This window comes from Tenrec ecaudatus, chromosome 15 (genome assembly GCF_050624435.1).
Source record: "Tenrec ecaudatus isolate mTenEca1 chromosome 15, mTenEca1.hap1, whole genome shotgun sequence".
Classification (NCBI taxonomy): domain Eukaryota; kingdom Metazoa; phylum Chordata; class Mammalia; order Afrosoricida; family Tenrecidae; genus Tenrec; species Tenrec ecaudatus.
In genome coordinates this window covers 106,935,317-106,955,195 of record NC_134544.1, presented here as the reverse complement: position 1 = coordinate 106,955,195, position 19,879 = coordinate 106,935,317, and positions in this window count along the sequence as shown.

Below are 19,879 nucleotides of genomic sequence, written 5' to 3'. Positions count from 1 at the left end.
TGCGTCCTCGAGTTACCGCCAGGGAGCTTAACAACATAACACAATCACAAACAAAATGGATGTGGGTTTCAATAAAGAAAAGGGAATGAAAAACAAATGCTGATAAACTTCAGCGAGGTGGCATGGCAGGCAAGGTCCCAGGAAGTCACGCCTCACACAAAAGTCCCTTGAGTCCAGGGAAGTGAACAGAAAAATGACAGGAGACTTGGAAGATGCCTACGGATAAGAGCATGTACACGTCCAAAGGAAAGCCATCTCTTTTTAAAATCCTTTTTATTGGAGGCTCACACAACTCTTATCAAATTCCATCCACGCATCTATTCTTCCATCCATCCATCCATCCATCCATCCATCAACTCATCCATCCATCCATTGTATCAAGCACATATGTATATGTGTTGCCATTATCATTCTCAAAACATTTGCTTTCTGCTTGAGCCCTATCAATCAGATCTTCACTTTCCCCCTTCCTCCCAGCTCCCCTACCTCATGAACCCTTGATATTTAAAACTTATTAGTATTTTGTTATAACTTACACTGTCCAATGTCTCCTTTCACACTCTTTTTCTTCTCCATCTCCCCAGAAAGGAGATTATATGTAGATATTTTTTAATTGGTTCCCGTTTTCCACCTCACCCTTCCTCTACCCTTCTGGTATCCTCCCTGGTCCTGAAGGAATTATCTCTCTTGGATTCCAGGAAATCCATCTGAAAGGAGATTCCCTGAGAATGGTGATTTCTTCTGTCTGTAAAAATAGACACACATCTGACTCTTGAGTTCTTTTAAAACTGTATTTAGGGAATAGGGAGTTAGCAGATCGGCTCTTCCGTCTCAAAAGTTTGTCAAAGAAACACAGAAGAGAACGTTTTGATTGCAGAATGTTCTGCTGTGTCTAGTCAAGTATTGCCACGATTGGAAAATAATCATCATAATCACCATCACCTTCATCATCAATCACAGTTAAAGGGAAGAAAAAATGTTCTAGAATTTAAGGATGACAATAGCATGGCGGTATTGATGGTATGACCGGTGGCTAAAATGCAAATTTAAACGGTTTTTAAAAAGTACAAACAAGCAAAACACCTGATCTTTTTCCCCATCCCCAACAAACAAACAAACCCAAAAATGTGTGTAAGAATTTGAGTGTTTGTGCGGGACGCAAGAGATGGCTTGTGGGGGGTCGGTGTTAGGCAGGACACGGAGAACTCATGTGGTATAATCCACAGTGGCATGGCTGGGTGGTGTGCCTGTCCTCAATGGAAATTGATATCACTCCTCAAGCAAGAGCTATCACTCACACACACACACACACACACACACACACACACGCACGCACACACAAAGACGGTGTGCCTGGGTTATCTGCTGACTGTTTGGGTCAGTCAGATTTTTGGTGCCACATTGTAAGCTCTTTGGCATATGTGCCCCAACTCTCTATGTGTTCCAATCACGGTGGTCTGACCCCTGCCTGCTACTCTGGTCCCACTGAAAACTGTGATTGTTGGAGGGGAAACCATCACAGCCAATCATGATCAGGTTCCTGGAAATTCTGTCCCTTTGTTCTCAACTCCACCAATTAATTGATTCCCTTTTGAGTGGCCTAGCTAGTGACTGAGAATCTTCAACAGACAGGCCGAAACACAGGCAGAGAGGCAGATGGACAGATGGACAGATCCTTGGGAAGAGTTTACCCAGTTGATTTCAAAGACAGTCCAATGAGCCACAACACAATAAATCCAATGAGCTTTTAGTGAAAGCCAGCGGGTGAATGGGCAACACAGAGGAGTCAGTGGGTCGCGAGAGCACAGCAGAATACACTCAGCTTATTGGGCATCAAACCACCAGCAGGGAAGGAGGATCAATCCTTAACACACCCAGTACCTCCAAGTGAGAATGTTTTGGGGGAATTCCCAATGTTTGCAGTCCTCAGGCTCAAGTGTTCCTAGCTACTGTTTAGTTCATAATTGGTCAACGTGTTTGTGAGAGTGAGGGCATGGAGGGGATGTGGTTGTAGTAGGCCATAAGCTGGCCCAGGTGTTTCTTGGTGTGCGACTAGTCCCCTGTGCCTCTGTTTACCTTGTAACTAAAAGCATTGTGAGATACCTAATTCCTTTCTGACCTGGCAGCTAAAAGCAGTGTGAGATAACTCAGTTATTTACGACCTCTTAAGATCCTTTTGAACCTTGCATGTCCTTGCGCTTATCCTTGAATATAGTGCTCTTATTATACAAATGTTTAGAAAGCATGACTCGCTAAGTAACATTTGCATAGATTAGAGGTTAGGCATGTTTTTTAAAGCAAGTTCTCTGATGTTTGTTTTGTAACCATTCCCTTGTAAGAAGAGTGTAAAAACCAAGCTCTGAACATATTTTAGTCCATCAGACTGTTGTCCTCCCAATCCCATGCTTTGTATATTGCTATTTCTTGGTTTCTGTCATCCGCATGCCTAATTTCAAACGCTGCTTGATGGGGGATAGCTGTTCTAATCACCCCCATATTTGGCGCCCAACAAGCGGCTTTGAAAACTGAGGTCCCATGACAGACAGGCCGTGAAAGTTTACAGTGAAAATTAAGGGCAAGTGGTGAAACGTTGGGAGTAACAAATAATGGGACAGACTTCTGGTAAATGTGCGTATGTAAATATGCTTCAAAATATGTTAAGAGCGAGAGGAGCAAAAGTAATCTACTAAAGATTAGAAAAACGTTTTTTAGATTTTGTGGTTAAGGTATGTCACCTTCTGCTGCTGACCTGAAACATTCAGGGAAGCACGTGCAGTGTCCTGATCTGCTTCAGCTTAGACCACATTATGGTGTAATACTGAGAGCCTCGTGCATTGGAGCAAACATTGTGGGAAACAGTGAGGGAAGATGGACCCCTCGGGTTGGAGGGCACTCAGAATGGGACTGATGCCGCAGTCCAGCTGCAGCAAGGTCCACGGTTCCCTCAAGGTGGGTCACGGCGTTGGCGAGTGAGAGAGAGAAACCACACAACTCAAAGGTTGCAGGTGACAGTTCCAATTTTATTCATGCAAAACTTCAACTTGTATATCCTTTTCCTAGCTAAAATCTTACGACTTGAGTTCATACAGGAGGAAATTCTCAAGACCATGACAAGTTACATAATCACATTTCTTTACTCTCCATCAGATGCACATCAGGATTCCTTGTTAAAAATTAGTACATCTTGAAACAAAAACTGTCTCAAACACAAGTTTGATAAACATAAACATTCTAACAATAACTGAACACACTTTATCACACTAGGGCATATTGTTCGAACTATGAATTCAATAAAGCATTAATTCATTTCATTATCAAACACCAAAATTACTTGACAGATTTTGGGTCTTCTTTCTGTTCCTTCTTAAGGTGTTCCTCTAGGGCTTTCATTTATTGTTCTGTTTTCCACTAAGTTCCCATAAATCAAACTCCCAGTGGTCTTTCTGTACCAAGGCATGAGTTGCCTCAAAATAGGTAGCTTTACTTTAGTGGACTCCAACCACCACGGGGGCTTCAGCGCCTTGCAATGAAGATCAGGTTATCTTGCAAGCAAGGGCAGGGCCGGTGGGCAACCGATATCTGGTGAGCAACTCCAATCATTTCTCACTTGGGGAGGGTCCATAGGAACTTTTGTCAGCGTGGGTGTCCTGCTGAGTAGCTTGACTTGTTGTTTCATCCCACTGTTGCTTCTCATTTTCTAGTATCAGCACGTCTATCTGGACATAGGTTTTGGCTGTGTTTTGGTAAACCACCACAGCCAGTGTGTCGCTGTGTTAGGCTCTGCTGGTGCATAATGCAACTATCCTTTTCGGGCACGCAATTGTGCGGGCACACACCCATCTCACACACTCACACATTGGAAGTACCAGTGACATGGCCTCTGGCCTTTCTTTGTGTACCTAGCTGAAAATGGACAGATAATAAACATTTCACAGTTATTCACCAGTCCATGTACCACCCTTAGAGCAGCACTGGTGTAGACCATACATCACTGAGTTCTCCTGCACAAGGAGATGGAGCCCTCGTGGCTGAGTGGTTACACACTGGTTGTAAGCCACCAGCTGCTCCAGGGGAGAAAAGGTGCCTTTCTATTCCAGTAAAGAGCAACCCCAGAAACCCACATGGGCAGTTCTACTTTGTCCTATAGAGTCATTATGAGCTGGAATCAACTCAATGGCAGGAGTCTGAGATTTTGGCTGTCATGTTATCCGGTGGTGGAAGATTGGTGGCCAGGGTTCTTGGTTTGGCTGGGGCACAAGTGGGGAGGGTTAAATTCCTTTGTGTACATTACACTAGAAGAGTGGCCACTTCCTATTTTTAGAAAGTAATTGAAAAAGCACTGCAGTTAGTTCCAGTTGATAGTCAACCTGAAAACACTGTGGGACCAAGGGTAGGGTGCCCAAGCATATGGTCCTGAGAGGCCCACCCTGGTCTTTGCCCATCCCTTCCCAGTTAGTGACATTCTGGGCAGTTAAGGCAAATGCAAAGACTAGACGACGCGTACGGAAAAATGTTCCAGTGTCAAGGCTTCACTCTGACTAGTTTTAAATACAGAGGCAATGTGAGGTGGGCCCTACTTTACCTGCTGTGATAGTTAAGATTTATTAACTATTCTGGCCAAAAAACACATGTGGGGTTAATTGAAGGGCAGGGAGATAAATGCCTCAGTAAGTCTCGCCTTTCTTGTTCTCTGGTCTCTTGTTTTCTAATGGTCAGACCAGTGTGCCTTAGCAGTTCTTTACCTCAACTGGCAAGGCTCACTTACTGCGAGACATTCCTGAAGAGAAGCCACATGGGCCTACCTGATGCAGCCCTGGGTGCTGGAGAATCCTCCTGGAGACCCCTCCCAGCGCTGATATGCTTACGTGCTCACTGATTCAGCTTTTCTTCTGCAGCCAGCATCACTGCGTGTGTTTGGTAAGATGGAGGAGGACTTTGTATATTGGTGTGGGACATACGGGCTAATGTTGGACTTGTGGGCTTGGGCAGCACTGGGTTGGGATGTTTTCTTGATGTGCACTTACCCTCTATCTATAACTCTCTTTTATACATATGAGTTTCTGTGGATTTATTTCTCTATTGTACCTAGAATGTACAACTACTATAAGAAAAGCCAGGACACAAGTTAGCACCCTTGTCAGTTTGGGAAGGATACTAAATACACAAAAGCAATTTCCTCCCATGGCATCCCTGGGTGGCACAAACAGTTAAGAGCTCAATTCCTAAATAAAATGTACTTCTGAACCCATATGGTGGTGCCTCAGAAAACAGACCTGGTGGCCTGCTTCTGAACGCTCACACAGCCTTGAAGCCCCTACCTAACATGGTTCAGTTTGTCTCTGCACACAGGGTAGATCCGTGACTTGGAATCAACCCCACAGCAACCAGTTTGGATGACAGGTACTCAGTTCCTGAGTTATGACCGGTCCCATTCTGATGATTCTGTCATGAACCAGTCCTGACAGAAGTCAAATACCTCATTATTCTTGCTTTTTATTATCCTATTTACACATCTGACCTTTATTAGCCTGTGGGGGTTGAAAAAATTGCATATAAACTTACAGCTAGAACATCAGGGATATGTGCTAGAATCCCAATTCTGCCTTGCGGACGTGGTTAGACCAGAGGATGTACAGCGGTGCAGTAGGGATCTGGAAACACAGGGAATCTAGGACGATTGATCCCCTTAAGACCAGTGGTAAGAGTGGCAACACCGGGAGGGAAGGGGGTGTAGAAGGGGAGAACCGATCTCAGGGATCTGCGTGTAACCTCCTTGCTGGGGGATGGGCAATGAGAAGGTGGGTGAGGGGAGATGCTGGGCAGTGTAAAATAATAATTTATAAACTATTAAGGGTTCAAGGGGGAGGGAAAAAAGGAAGATGCGCTGATTTCAGGAACCCAGGTGGAAGGCGAATTTTGAGAATAATGAGGGCAGCGAATATATAGGGGTGCTTTACTCAATTGATGTATGTATTGACTGTGATAAGAGTTGTACGAGCCCCAATAAAATGATTTATTAAAAAAAAAGAAAGAAAAGCAGATGGTCATAAAGCAGCTCATCATAACTTGAATACAGCACAAATCAGGGATTGTGTTTTCTGGGTCTTTGAACTGATATGAGCCAGTTCAGTTGTGGGTTGATGAAAAGAATGTGAAATAGACTTTTTATTTTAAAGCTTTGATGATCTGGAAGACTAAATGGAATGGGGGCAGATATGGTTTAAATCCTGGAATTAGAGATTTGGGAACCTTTCAGGAACCTGTTTCATGACACCAATTTACTTCAAACACTGTAGAGAGCGACACACATTCAATGCAGCAAGTGCTTGGCTGCCATCTTTGAGCTGGGCACTATAATTTTCTACTCAGACTATCCAGACATTTACTTGAATGCTGGCCTTACTTTTTTTTTTAAGGGAAATAAGTTTATAATGGCCTAAATTTTTTTAAATTTCCATAGACCACATCATTTAATAAGAAAGAAAATTTTAAAAACTGAACAAAGGAAAAGGTGGCTATAAAGTAGAATCAGTAGGGTTGCTGGGTAAAAGACAGGGACTGCAGGACACAGGGTACTGGGAACTTCAGATTTGGGTGGAGACACTGATTTGGGCCAATGTGACTTAATGCTGGCCACGAGGAAACCAGGGTGAACCACTTTGAGAAGCTCTAGTGTTTTCTCTTTGTCTCCGTTGTCTGATTTACTCTCACCTGGAGCTTTTGATTCTATGTCTCCTCTTCTAAAGGCTAGTTTTTCAGGGGATTTGTCCGGAGCCATGAGCCCCGGCCATTACTTGGAATTCATTAGCCTGAGCTCTGGGTATTCTTCTACCCCAGCCTCCCCTTGATTGGGTAAAAGATTGTCCTCGCCCACGCCTGATTTGCATAAACATGCCACTCCGTGGCATACCTAATTGAAGACTGTAAGCCCTTACTGACTCACGGGCAGGGTGCGCTCCCCTAAACTCCCTGATTGGCCTGTTGCCAAACTAGCCTAATTTGCATGTGCAGCGGATGCTTCCCCTCTTGCTGGCTGATATAAGCTGTAACTCTTTGTTCATTAAAACAAGACTTGATCAGGATACTGTCTTGTCTTCATTCTCCATGCCTCTTATACCCCCTCACCCCCCAATTCCCACTCTCTCCTCCAGGATCCACGTTGAAGTTCCCACGGGACAGGACAGGGATTGACAGCTCCTTCTAGACTTGTGAAAAACTCTTAGTCTGCAGGTTTGGAGTCGGGCTGGCTGCAGTTGTGTCTATGGGAATGAGAGGGACATCCGGATTGAAGGGTCTATTCAGATGGTACATGTATCCTACTGGAGAAGTCAGATAGAACAGTCTGGTCACTGTAGTTGCCATCCCTCCTGGGACAGAATTCAGGGTGTAGGAGAAGAAAGATAGGGATAAAAGTGATGAAAACACAAGCAAATATCTTTAATATATAGTTCCCTTCAGACTCTGGTCTAGACACTGATCCTGTGTGGGGTCTTTACATACACTGTATCCTGATTTCAGAAACAGTTCTGAGGAGTCGTTGATTATGCCTGAGTAGGAGGGCTCACTGCCTAGATATCACACTTCCTGGGTCTGCATGATGGCTCTTCCACCTCAAGCGGTGTCTTAGTGTACCTCTGTTTCCTTGTCTGTAAAATGGGGTTGATAGTTCTCTCACCTCATCCACTTTGTGGTTAGTTATTCAATAAACTAATCATGCTTATAGATTATTAAAGGTTACGGGGCTTGGCTGCTAACCAAAGGCTGGTTATTTGAATGCACCCAGAGGTGCCTTAGAAGAAAGGCCTGGTGTTCTACTTCCAAACTCTCAGCCCTGGGAAACCTATGGAGCATAATTCTATGACAGACATAGAGTCGCCATGAGTGGGTGTCAGCTAGATTGCCACTTTGTTTTTCCCTACTTGTAACACTCTTCAGGAGCCTGGAGGTGGAATGGGTTTCACATGGGGCTGCTAACCAAATGGTCAAAAATTCATAACCATTAGCCCCTCTTGGGAGAAAGAAGAGGTCTGCTATGCCCAGAAAAGAGTTCTAGCCCCCAAAACATGCACAGTGGCAGTTCTTCCCTGTCCCATGGTGTCACTATGAGTCACCCCAACTCGATGGCTGTGAGTGTTTTGGAGATGCACTTCCAGCTGGGTTAGGCAGCAAGTCTACATGCAGCCTTGATTCACCCTTCTCAGATGTCTCGGTCAACATTGAGGCAACTGCTAGGCTTGAACCAACAGGGCCGCTGTTGTCTGCCTGGTGATGTGACCAGGTGCCAGGTAGCTAACCCTCACCTCACCCATAGGTCTTTGCTCACTCCTGCAGCATGATTCACTGTTCCCATGTGGATGGAAGCCAATGGAAAGGAATGTGACTCAAGCTTTCTCTTTTCAGCTGTTAGTTCTGTGACCCTATGCAGGCTCTAGTCTACATAGATGGTCCCACCAACTATGTTCCTGCTGTTGCTATCACCTAGGAAAGAATTTTATGAGCATTGCCTATGTGGCCAGTAGGGCTTGCTCCTCAGGAGACAGATTCTAGTCACCCTTCCGTTAACCTCCTTAGGGAATATTTCTCCTCCACCAGTCCTCACCTGGGAGAAGGTTGTGGCTGTCTACTCCCATGGAGTTACAGCCTCAGCACCCCACAGGAGCAGTTCTCCTCTATCCTAGAGGTAACTAGGAGTCGGCATGGACACGATGACAGTGACTTTGGTTTTGAGTCCTCACACGGCAGCCATGTGTAAGTGGATAACACGTTGGGCTGCTAACTGTAAGGTGAACAGTTTGAAACCACCAGCTGCTTCTTGGGAGAAAGAGGAGGCTTCCTATTTCCATAAAGATCTGAAATCTCAGAAACCCATAGGGGCAGCTCTACTTTGTCCCATAGGGACACTAACATCAGAACTGAATTGATAGCAGTAATTTTTTAGTGGAGCCCTCACACTGAGGAGCGCTGGGGGCGTAGTGTTTTGTGCCTGCTAACTCCATGGTCAGCAGTTTGAAACCACCAGGACCAAGATGAGGCTTTCCACTCCTGTAAAGATTTACAGCCTCAGGAACCCCAGGGATCAGTTCTACTCTGTCCACTTGATCACTATATATCAGAACAGATTTAATAGCAGTGAATGGCTTTAAAGTCTGGGAGGCTGGCCCCAGCACCATAAATTAAGTGGATTCCTGCCCCTCCCCCGAAAAAAATTTTTTCCAAAGGACGACATTGACTCTGCAGCTCTGGGAGATGGACATATTTGATCAGAGCACACAGGAGCAGATGAAGGGGCAGGAGGAGAGAGTGGAGCACAGCCTGGCCCACCAGGCCGTGATGATGATGTTCCTGAGTAGAGCAGCCAGTCCACAGAGCGAACAACATGGCTGGCCCCACTATGAGACATGATGCCCCTCAGTGACTAAGGGCGATACAGGGGACAGCACCGGAGACACAGTGTGGGAATTGCACCTGACCTGATCCCACCACACCGAGGCAAATCACTGGGGGAGTGCAGCGGAACAGCAAGGGAATGGAGTGGCAAGGTCCCCAGGGAATGCTGAAAGTGGACTTCGGGGCCAGGGCGTGGTGCCCCAACAGACTGGACTGGAAAACGCTCCTAAGGGCCAGCAAACGATCCCTGAACTAACTACAAGCTTTTCTCTTGTGAACTGTTTTATTCTGTTCTTTGTCAGTGGTTTGTTTTTGTTGTTTTGTTGTCTGGTTGTATACTGTTGCTTTGTTTTCCTCTGTCTAGTTTTCGTGCATGTTAGTGACTCCACAGGTCTGTCTGAATAGGACAGGCTGGATGAACTATCTGGAGGAAAAACAACGGGACCGACAATTTTGGGGGAACTTGGGGTGGGGGGGTAGGGGGGGGTAAGGAAGTGGTGTTAACAAACCCAGGGACAAGGGAAAAACATGGGAACCCAAATGGTAGAGAAGTGGGAGTGGTAGGCCTGCTGGGAAATGATCAAGGGTAAGGTTGCTTAGAGAAGAGGTATACTCTAGCCCAGGTGGCGATGAAGCATGGTAGTAGGGCAGGAGGAAAGTCAAGGGAGATGGAGGAAAGAGCTAGGAGTCAAAGGGCATTCATGGAGGTCTAGACAAAGACATGTACATGCAAATATATATAGGAGGATGGGGAAATAGATCTATGTGTCTATATTTATAGGTCAAGTATTAAGGTGGCGGAAGGACCTTGGGCCGCTACTCAAACACTCCCTCAATGCATGAATACCTTCTTTTATTAAATTGGAACTCTATGATGCTCACTCTCCCGACACAACGGCTGGAGCCAAAGTGTGTGAACAAGTAAATGTGGTGAAGAAAGCTGATGGTGCCCGGCTATCAAAAGAGATAGTGACTGGGGTCTTAAAGGCTTGAAGATAAACAAGCGGCCATCTAGCTCAGAAGCAACAAAGTCCACATGGAAGAACACACCAGCCTGAGTGAGTGAGTGGTCCCAAAGGGATCAGTTACCAGGCATCAAAGAACAAAAAATCATATCATTGACTGCACACCTCCATGATAGGATCGCTGAAGACAAATGGGTGCATAAGCAAATGTGGTGAAGAAAGCTGATGGTGCCCGGCTATCAAAGGAGATAGTGCCTGGGGTCTTAAAGGCTTGAAGGTGAACAAGCGGCCATCTAGCTCAGAAGCAAATAAGCCCACATGGAAGAAGCACACCGGCCAGTGCGATCACGAGGTGCCCAAGGGACCAGGTATAAGGCATCATGCAAAAAAAAAAGATATAAGTGTGTGTATGTATGTGAATATATGTGTATATGTATATATGTATGTATATATATATCATATTAAATGAAGGGGGAAGTGCAGAGTGGAGACCCAAGGCCCAAGTGTCGACCAATGGAGATCCCCTCATAGAGGGGTTTAGGAGAGGAGATGGGTTAATTAGGGTGTGAGGTAGTATCGATGAAGAACACAGCTTTCCCCCGGATCCTGGATGCTTCCTCCCCCCAACTACCATGATCCGAATTCTACCTTGCAGGGCTGGATAGGACAGAGGCTGTACACTGGTGCATATGAGGGTTGGAGGTACAGGGACTCCAGGGTGGATGATACCTTCAGGACCAAGGGTGTGAGGGACGATGCTGGGAGAGTGGAGGGTGAGTGGGTTGGAAAGGCGGAACTGATTACAAGGATCCACATGTGACCTCTTCCCTGGGAGAGGGACAGCAGAGAAGGGGGGAAGGGAGACTCCGGATAGGGCAAGATATGACAAAACAACGATGTATAAATTACCAAGGGCATATGAGGGAGGGGGTAAGGGGGAGGGAGGAGGGGAAAAAAAAGAGGACCTGATGCAAGGGGCTTAAGTGGAGATTGGGGCAGTGAATGTATGGATGTGCTTTATACAATTGATGTATGTATATGTATGGATTGTGGTAAGAGTTGTATGAGTCCCTAATAAAATGTAAAAGAAGAAAAGAGAAAAAAATGATTAGGGCAAAGACTGTACAGATGTGCTTTATACAATTGATGTATGTATATATATGAACTGTGAAAAGAATTGTATGAGCCCCAATAAATTGTTAAAATTAAAAAAAAAAAAAACTCAAGCAGAAACCATAGTGGTGCAGAATTTTAAGCATCTGGATGCTAACTGCAAGTTTGGTGCTAGAAACCCACCAGCCCACTCCCTAGGACAAAGTTGAAGCTGTCTGCTCCCATAAAAATCCACAGCCTTGGAAACCCCGTTGGGGTTTCCTACTCTGTCCTGCAGGGTCACTATGAATCAGAGTTGACTCTAAGGCAGTAAGTGTGGTTTTGCTTCTGTCACTATTCTCAGTTTCCCAATTAATTCAGACTTATTTGCAACCATGGTTCATGTGTAAGGCTGTCAGGTAAAACTCAGGCTGCCCAGTTAAAACTGAATCCAAAATAAATAATGAAATTTTCTTAGTACACACATTCACCCATAGTTATACCAAATATGACATATAATAAAAGCCTTTCTATTGTTTACCTGAAATTCTAATTTAACTGGGTATTCTATATTTTCATGTAAAGAACCTGGCAGGCAGGACCACAGAGGGCTCTTTTAGTATCATTGAAAAAAACCAGTCCTCATTCTCTAGCAGTATAGGCATCTCCTGATGCCAACATGAGGAAGCACTTGGGCACAGGTGGTTTGATTAAGAAGTGGGCCTGGAAAACACAGTGCAAGAGCAGCACGGTGAGACCAGGAAGGGAGAGAAACCAATAAGAGAGAGTCACTAGGACTCAATCCCCTAGGGGGCTTCCCAGCAACCAAGGAACTTTTCTTAGCATCAGGCCACAGGAGGAGAGAGGAACTGGGGCTGAGCATTGCCCTTGGGGCATTCACGTCTCTGCATTTCTGGGTTGCACTAGGTTGCCCCTGTGCTTGACTGAGCCTGCCCATGGCAGAGAAGCAGAGAGCCTCAGGCAATGGAGGTGGAAAGCTGTCAGTGTACTGGAAACTCTCTCCCACAGCTGATGAGTTACAATGCTACATCTGAACAGAGATTAAGGCAGATGTCTAGAGCCTCAGCTTGATTTGCCCAAAATCAACCTCTCAATCTTAGTAGGATGAAGCAACTTCTTTCTACCCTGGCCTGAGCCTCCTCTGCCTTGTGGTATCGCATCCCATAGCGTCTAACCAAATCCACGAAGCACTGTGAGCCCCAGACTACATGTGTCTGTCCTAGCTCTATTTAGATCACACCTAGTTCCAGACCCATTATCTGTCCCCTTCAAATCAGCAGTGGCCAGGGTTTGTGCCTGTGGCTGCTGCTGCTATTACACAGAGTCCTGGTGAGACAGTGGGGTAAGCATTGGGCTGGCAACTGTAAGGTCAGTGGTTCACACTCATCAGTTCATCTACTGGAGAACAATGTGCCTGGCTACTCCTGAAAAAATTCACAGTCGCAGAAATCCCAGGGAGTAGTTATGCTCTGCCCTAAAGGGTGGCTATGAGTCAGAATGGACTCCCTGGCAGTGATGTTGGTTTTGGACTTAGGTGGTTGTTGTTAATGGTCCTGAAGTAGGCTCCATCTCATGGTGACCTTATGTACAAAAGAACAAAACATTGACCATGCCTGTACCATCTTCAGAGCACTGGTGTGCTTGAGTCCTTTGCGAGATCTACTGTGTCCATTGGTTTCATGGATGAGCTCCCCTGGTTTGTTTACCCAATGTGCAAAGCATGATGTCTTTTTCTACCATTGGCCCTTAGTGATGACGTGTCCACAGTATGCATGCCACAGTCTTGTCATCTTTGTTTCCTAATAGGGTTCGGGTTGTATTTCTTTGAAGATGGATTGTTCATATTTTTGATAGTCCACTGTAAATTCAATATCTCAAATATACCTGGGCCAACCTCTAATGTTCTATTACCACCCATTATAAAATAGCACCACTTCCTGGCAACCGGCTTGCTTGTTATTTATGTACTGGGTTAGCCAACAGGCTAGTTCAAGTCTTCTGGAACATTCCAGGGAGCATACATTCTTTCCTCCCACTTGGCCAACCCCAAAGTAATCCAGTATTACAAAGACTTGATCTGCAAAACTGACTTGAATTTAATGGAATATACAAACACACAGCCACCACCACCACCATCCTTTGTACCTAGAGCCAATACTGAACTACTCAGCTGTCAGCAGTTATTGGGAATCATGACTGAGAGACCCAAACTGCATGTGAACATCACGTCTCTTCTTGCCACTCTGAGGCAGCAAGGACCCTTAAATACCCTTTAGAACATCCTCCCCCTTCAGAGTAAATAAATGCAGGTTTCTGACGAGGGAGCCAAAACTGGAGGCTGCCAAGCAATGGGTGGGTTTTTCCCTTGCCACAGCAACCTCTTCACTCATCGGAGGCTGGCTCAAGTTTTAGAGAAAGGAAGGGTGATAACTCATGAGATTAAAACAGGCCTGCTTCTCAGACATGTATTCTATGTGAAAATGTAGTTTATGGGCATCAGGTTCACAAATCTAAAGTCCAAGCAATTCTACCTATGACCATCAGTCATGGAAGTTACACTCACAGAGCATGAAAATGTACATGACCACTATTAACCCATAACCAGCCACGGAGCATCTTGTACCGAGGAACCAGGTTTCCCTGACAACAACTATCTGCCCTATTTTTACAGGCTGGTACCCAAACTAGTGGCATTGAGTCTCAAACAAGAGGATTTATCATGAGATGCTCTCAAGGCCCATCTCTGCTGTTTTGTAGGAGGGGATTAGATTAGGAGTCAGAAAAAAAAGGTTCGATTGCCACCTTGGCTGTTTATAACCCAATGTGAAACTCGGCCATTCCCCTCTTTGTCTCAGTTTTATCCCCTACCTAGAAGTACCTAAGAGGCTGTGAACCTCCTTTGCAACAGTTGCTATTAGAACCGTCTTTGTCCAGAATAGCAGAGTGGTGAGTGAAGATCTCAGACATCAGATTACTCTTCTAAATCTAACTCTTCTATTGACTCACTCTGTAACCTTGGGCTAGTCATTTGACCTCTCCATGCCCTGACCTCCTCTTCTGTCAAATAACAATATTACTTGCTTCATACTAGCATTTGGTGAATTGGAGGAGTTAATAATTGTGCAGGACTTACCCTCATCGCAGCCACCGGGCCCAAAAGTGACACTGTTGCTGTGCTGCAGGTCAAAATGCCACAGCAGGCGCAGGGTGGCAGGACCCATGTAGGGCTGTGTAGCAGGCGCGGAGCGCATGGGGCAGGCAAGGGATCCAGAGCTTGCACAGGGAGCCCTGGTCTGGCAAGCCCTGCTGCACCATTGAGCGCAGGAAGTCTGCGCACAGCAGGCCCGCTGCATTGTGGGCAGTGCAAGTGTAGAGCCCAGAGTCCAAGGGCCGCGCATTGTACAGTACAAGCTGCCGGATGCTGGTGACCACCATGTTGCCTTACATCTGGTCCGGGCGCAGGATCAGGTTCTCAGGCTGCTCACTCTGCTGCTCCCCGGTGATGGGGGGCAGGGGGCGCCCGCTGACTTCAAAGTGCAGGCTGGCCATGCCAAGAACAGCCACAGCCTGCTGTGATGGGTTGCTGAAAAGCACTGCAGCTTGGCTCTGGCACATCAGGTGACTTCCCTTGTGTGGTGCATGCTGTGGTCTCAGGCGGCTCCTGCGTGGTCCCTGGGTCGGGTGCACTGTAGGATCTGGAGGCCTGGGGCTGCTGGGGGGCCAGCCCAGAACTACCTTGAAGGGCACGATGCACAGGCCGCACAAACACGCCTCTGCTTCTAGGTGGCAGAGGTTTCACTAAGTGAGGCCTTCTGAGAGGCAGGTGAAGCTGGACTCCTTTCTGCATCGCTTGCGGCAGAGGCACATGGGTTGCCAGACCCAGATGCAGCAGTCGGAGCCCTGCTGCGTGAACATTAAGCCCTCACAAGAGGCAGTGGCTGGTGCTTTGTGGTCCCTGGGACCGAAGTGCGCCACCACGCAGCTCCGCAGGCCCCACACTTTGGGGCAGCCTCGCTCTGGGCCTGCGCAGTCCTGGGAAATAGAGGGAGTGGCTCAAGGTGGGCCCACTGGTGCTGCTGTGCTCCTGCCAGGAACGGTCCAAGCATCTAGCCTCCCAACCCAAGCCTAGTATTCTAGTGGTACATAAGCCCCCCCCCCCCCTCAGCCTCATTATTCTATTTCCAAGCCTGTCTGCTATCTGGAAAGCCGATGAGTCATGCTCCTCTTGTTGGGTGACCACAGTTATTGCACCCCTCCCTAGGACCACCTCCACTCCCACACCCAGGCAGCTTTCATTCTTCCAGGCCCAGAGCCTTCACCCCACTGCTCCCAGGGATACCTCTCTCACTTCCTAGGGCCACGTTCAGAGGCCAGAGTGCAGCACTAAGAGGTCTCCGTGTTCAGGTGGGAAGGGGTGAGATCCCAGAGTAAGGGGATCCTGGGGCAGAGCCTACATGGTACCTGCGGAAGGCCTATCCCCTGATGATCCTCTGTTGCTCTCCTCCCTAAAATTTTTTTTTAATGTGTAGGACTTAAAACAAAGCCCGACAAATGGTAAGTGTTAAATTCTACTTCCTTACATAAAATTCATTTACTCAACATTTATTGAGTGCTTATTATGGATCAAATACTCGCCCAGGCAGTGAGAATACAATAATTATGGAAACGTGGTCATCCTTTAGGGAGTTCACAATGGAATGTGGGAAGCAGGCTAATGAGCCATTCATCCAAATAAATATTGAATCACGGAAATGCATAAAACATGAAGGCAAAGGGAACATGGACAGTGGAGCCAGAAGACAGACTTCCGAAGGCTTCACAGAAGACGTGGCATTTGTGCTGGTTCTCCAAGCAGGGACTGGATTGGCACTCCCCACAGGCACAATGCCTCATCAGAGCCATGGGAGTGTGGAAGCACACGAAATGTGGGGATTCAGGTTCTACATGTGACTGTCATGTCAGATGGGACACAGGAATAATAGATCCAAAAACATTGCTCAGAACCGATTTTGAAAGGCTTTGAATTCCAAGTTAATAAGTTTTAATTTTACCCTATAAAATCTTGCCTTAGACCAAGGTCCCTGGAAGCCAACTATGAGCATGATTCTTATGGAAATGATTTATTAGGTGTTACCAGGAAAAGCTAGAATGGGAGGGAGAAAAAGGTATAAGGCAAACAAAATATGTCAAAGTGTGCTACCAAGTTCTATGAGAGACAATTTAGCTCAATCCTTCAGGGTCACTCTGGAGACAGGATAAAAGACGCCTCAAGCATGGTCTCCATGGAAGTAAGAGAACTAGAGACTTGTAGCTACTCACCCCTCAGTCACTGTTTCTGGGCTCCCCTGGGTACTCTATGGCACAGGAGTTGTTCAAGCAGCCTGGTGTCATCAGAGGGTCTGAGAAGAGCATCTGCAGAGTTATGAAGAGTCATTGACATTTTAAAACCAAAGAATGATACAGCCTTATCTCCATGTCAGAAATCTAACTGGTAATGGCACACAAAAGTGGAGATGCATCTAAGGATGAGAAAATCACTCAGACAGCCATGGTCATGGTCCAGGCAAGAGCTACTGCGGGTCCAAACAAAAGGTTCCAGGTGAGGATGAACTAGAAAGGAGGAAGGGAATTGGAGAAGCATTTATGGTTAGGATCTGATAATCATTTGAATTTGAGGACGAGGTAGCTAACTTGTGTAGCCATAAAGGACTAAGGGACACAAAGTACATTAGCCAAGAAAGATGGGAGAATGATGCTGACCATGATGGATACCTGGAGGACACTCAGCTAGAAACACCCAGTAGACTGGGGGAAATGTGGGCCTGGACATCAGGAGAGAGGCTATGGCTAGAGCCATACATTTGGAAGGCATTGACAGATGCCAGTTGTTGTTCTTGTTAGGTGCAGTTGAGTCACTTCTGACACATTGTGACCCTATGTACAACAGAACAAAACCCAACCCAGTCCTGCACAATGCTCACAATTGTTCTTATATCTAAGCCCATTATTGCAGCCGCTGTCTCAATCCATGTTGAGAGCCTTCCTCTTTTTCACTGCCCCTCTATTTTACCAAACGTGATGTCCTCCAGGGACTTGCCTCTCCTGACAATATGTCCAAAGTTCATGAGCGAACTCTTGCCATGCTTGCCTCTAAAGAGCATTCTGAGTATACTTTACCCAAGATAGATCTGTTTGTTCTTCTGGCAGCCTATGGTACTTTCAAAATTTTTTCCATAATTCAAATATATCACTTATTCTTCCATCTTCCTTATCTAATGTCCAACTTTCACATGCATATGAGATGATTGAAAATGCCATGACTTGGGCCAGGAGAACCTTTGCTCTCAAAGTAACATCTTTATTTTCAAAACTTTAAAGAGACTTTGTGCAGCAAATATATCCAACCTAATGCTTCATTTCATATCTTGATTGCAGCTTCCATGAGTATTATTTGTGGAGCCAAGAAAAATGAAAACCTTGAAAAATTAAATATTTTCCCCATTTATCATGTTACCTATTGGTCCCGTTGTGAGTATTTTGGTTTCCTTTATATTGAGTTATAATCCACACTGAAGGTTGCCATCCTTGATCTTCATCAGTTGTTATTTTGAGGTCATGTCAGCTCTGACCCAAAGCGACCCAATGCACAACAGAACAAAACACTGCACTGTCCTGTGCTGCCTTCACAATTGTTCCTATGCCTGAGTCCATGGTTGTAGCTACAGTGTCAATCCATCTCAGGGGAGCCTTCCTCTTTTTCACTGCCCTTCCACTTTACCAAACATGTCCTCTTCCAGGGACTGGCCTCTCCTGACTATATGTCCAAAGTGAAGTCTTGCCATCCTTTCCCTCTAAGTAAGTGCCTCAAAGTAAGGCACCTTGACCTTACTTCTTCCAAGATAGATCGTTTTGTCTTTTTAGCAGTCCATTTAACGTTCTATATTCCTCCCCAGCACCACACTCAAATGCTTCTATTCTTCTAAGGTCTTTCTTATTCCATGTCCAACGTTCCCATGTATAGGATGCAATGGAGAAGACTGGGACTTTGAGGACTAAGGTGTGCCTGACCCAAGTCACGGTCTGCTCTTCAATCTAAAGCAGTCTTGAGCAGCAGCTTTACCTAAAGCAATACTTCTTTTGGTCTCTCAACTGCTGCTTCCGTGAACATTGATTGTGCATCCAAGTAAGACACAGACCTTGATGACTAAAATATTTTCTCCATGTATCATGGAGTTACCTATCGGTCCAGTGGTGAGGATTAGGGTCTTCTTTACATTGATTTGTAACCGATACTGAAGGCTGTAATCCTCGCTCTTCATCAGCAAGTGCTTCAAGTCCTCCTCCCTTTCACCAAGCAAAGTTTTTGAATATCTGTATATCTCAGGTTGTTAATAAGCCTTCCCTTGAATCCTGATACCACATTCTTCTTCATGTAATCTAGCTTCTCTGATGATTTGCTCAGCATACAGATTGAAAAAGTATGGTGAGAGGATTCAACCCTAACACCTTTCCTGACTCTAAGCCATTCAATGTGTCCTTACTCTGTTAACAGATCTACCTCTTGATCCATGTACAAATTTGTAACATTTTATTGTGTTCTGGAAGTCCATTCTCCTTAAAGTTGTCCAAAGTTTATTATGGGTCACACAATTGAATGCCTTTGCATAGTAAATGAATCACAAGTAAACATCTTCCTGGTATTCTCTGCTTTGAGCCAAGATCCATCTGACATCACCAATAATAATCCTTGTTCCACATCCTCTTGTGAATCCAGCCTGAACTCCTGGCAGTTCCCTGTCAATATACTGCTGCAACAATTGTTGGATGATTTTTAGCAAAATTTTCCTTGTGTGCAATATCAAAGATATTGTTCTATAGTTGGAGCATTTTGTTGGATCACCTTGCTTTGGAATGGGGACAAATATTGATCTCTTCCAGCCAGTTGGCTGAGTAACTCTCTTCCAAATTCCCTAGGATTGATGAGTGAGTGCTTCCAGTGCTTTTTCAGCTTGCTGAAACATTTCTATGGATATTCCATCAATTCCTGGAGCCTTGTGCTTGGCTAATGCTTTCAGTGAAGTCTGAAATTCTTGTGTCAGCACCATTGGTTCTTGTTCATATGCTACTTCCTAAAATGGTGAAATGTTGACTAGTGCTTTTTTTGTACAGTGACTCTGTGTAGTCTTTCCATCTTCTCTTGATGTTTCTTTTATCATTCATTATTTTGTTTACAGAATCTTTCAAGATTGCAACTTGAGACTTGAATTTTTTTTCTTGACCTCATGCAGAGCTTCTTCATCAGTAGGAACCAGAAAAAAGAGAACACCAAAGAGTGTCAGCTCTTCAGATGAGGAAGTGTTATGGATTGAACTGTATTCTTCCCCTCATAAAAAATATTTTGAAGAACCAGTCCA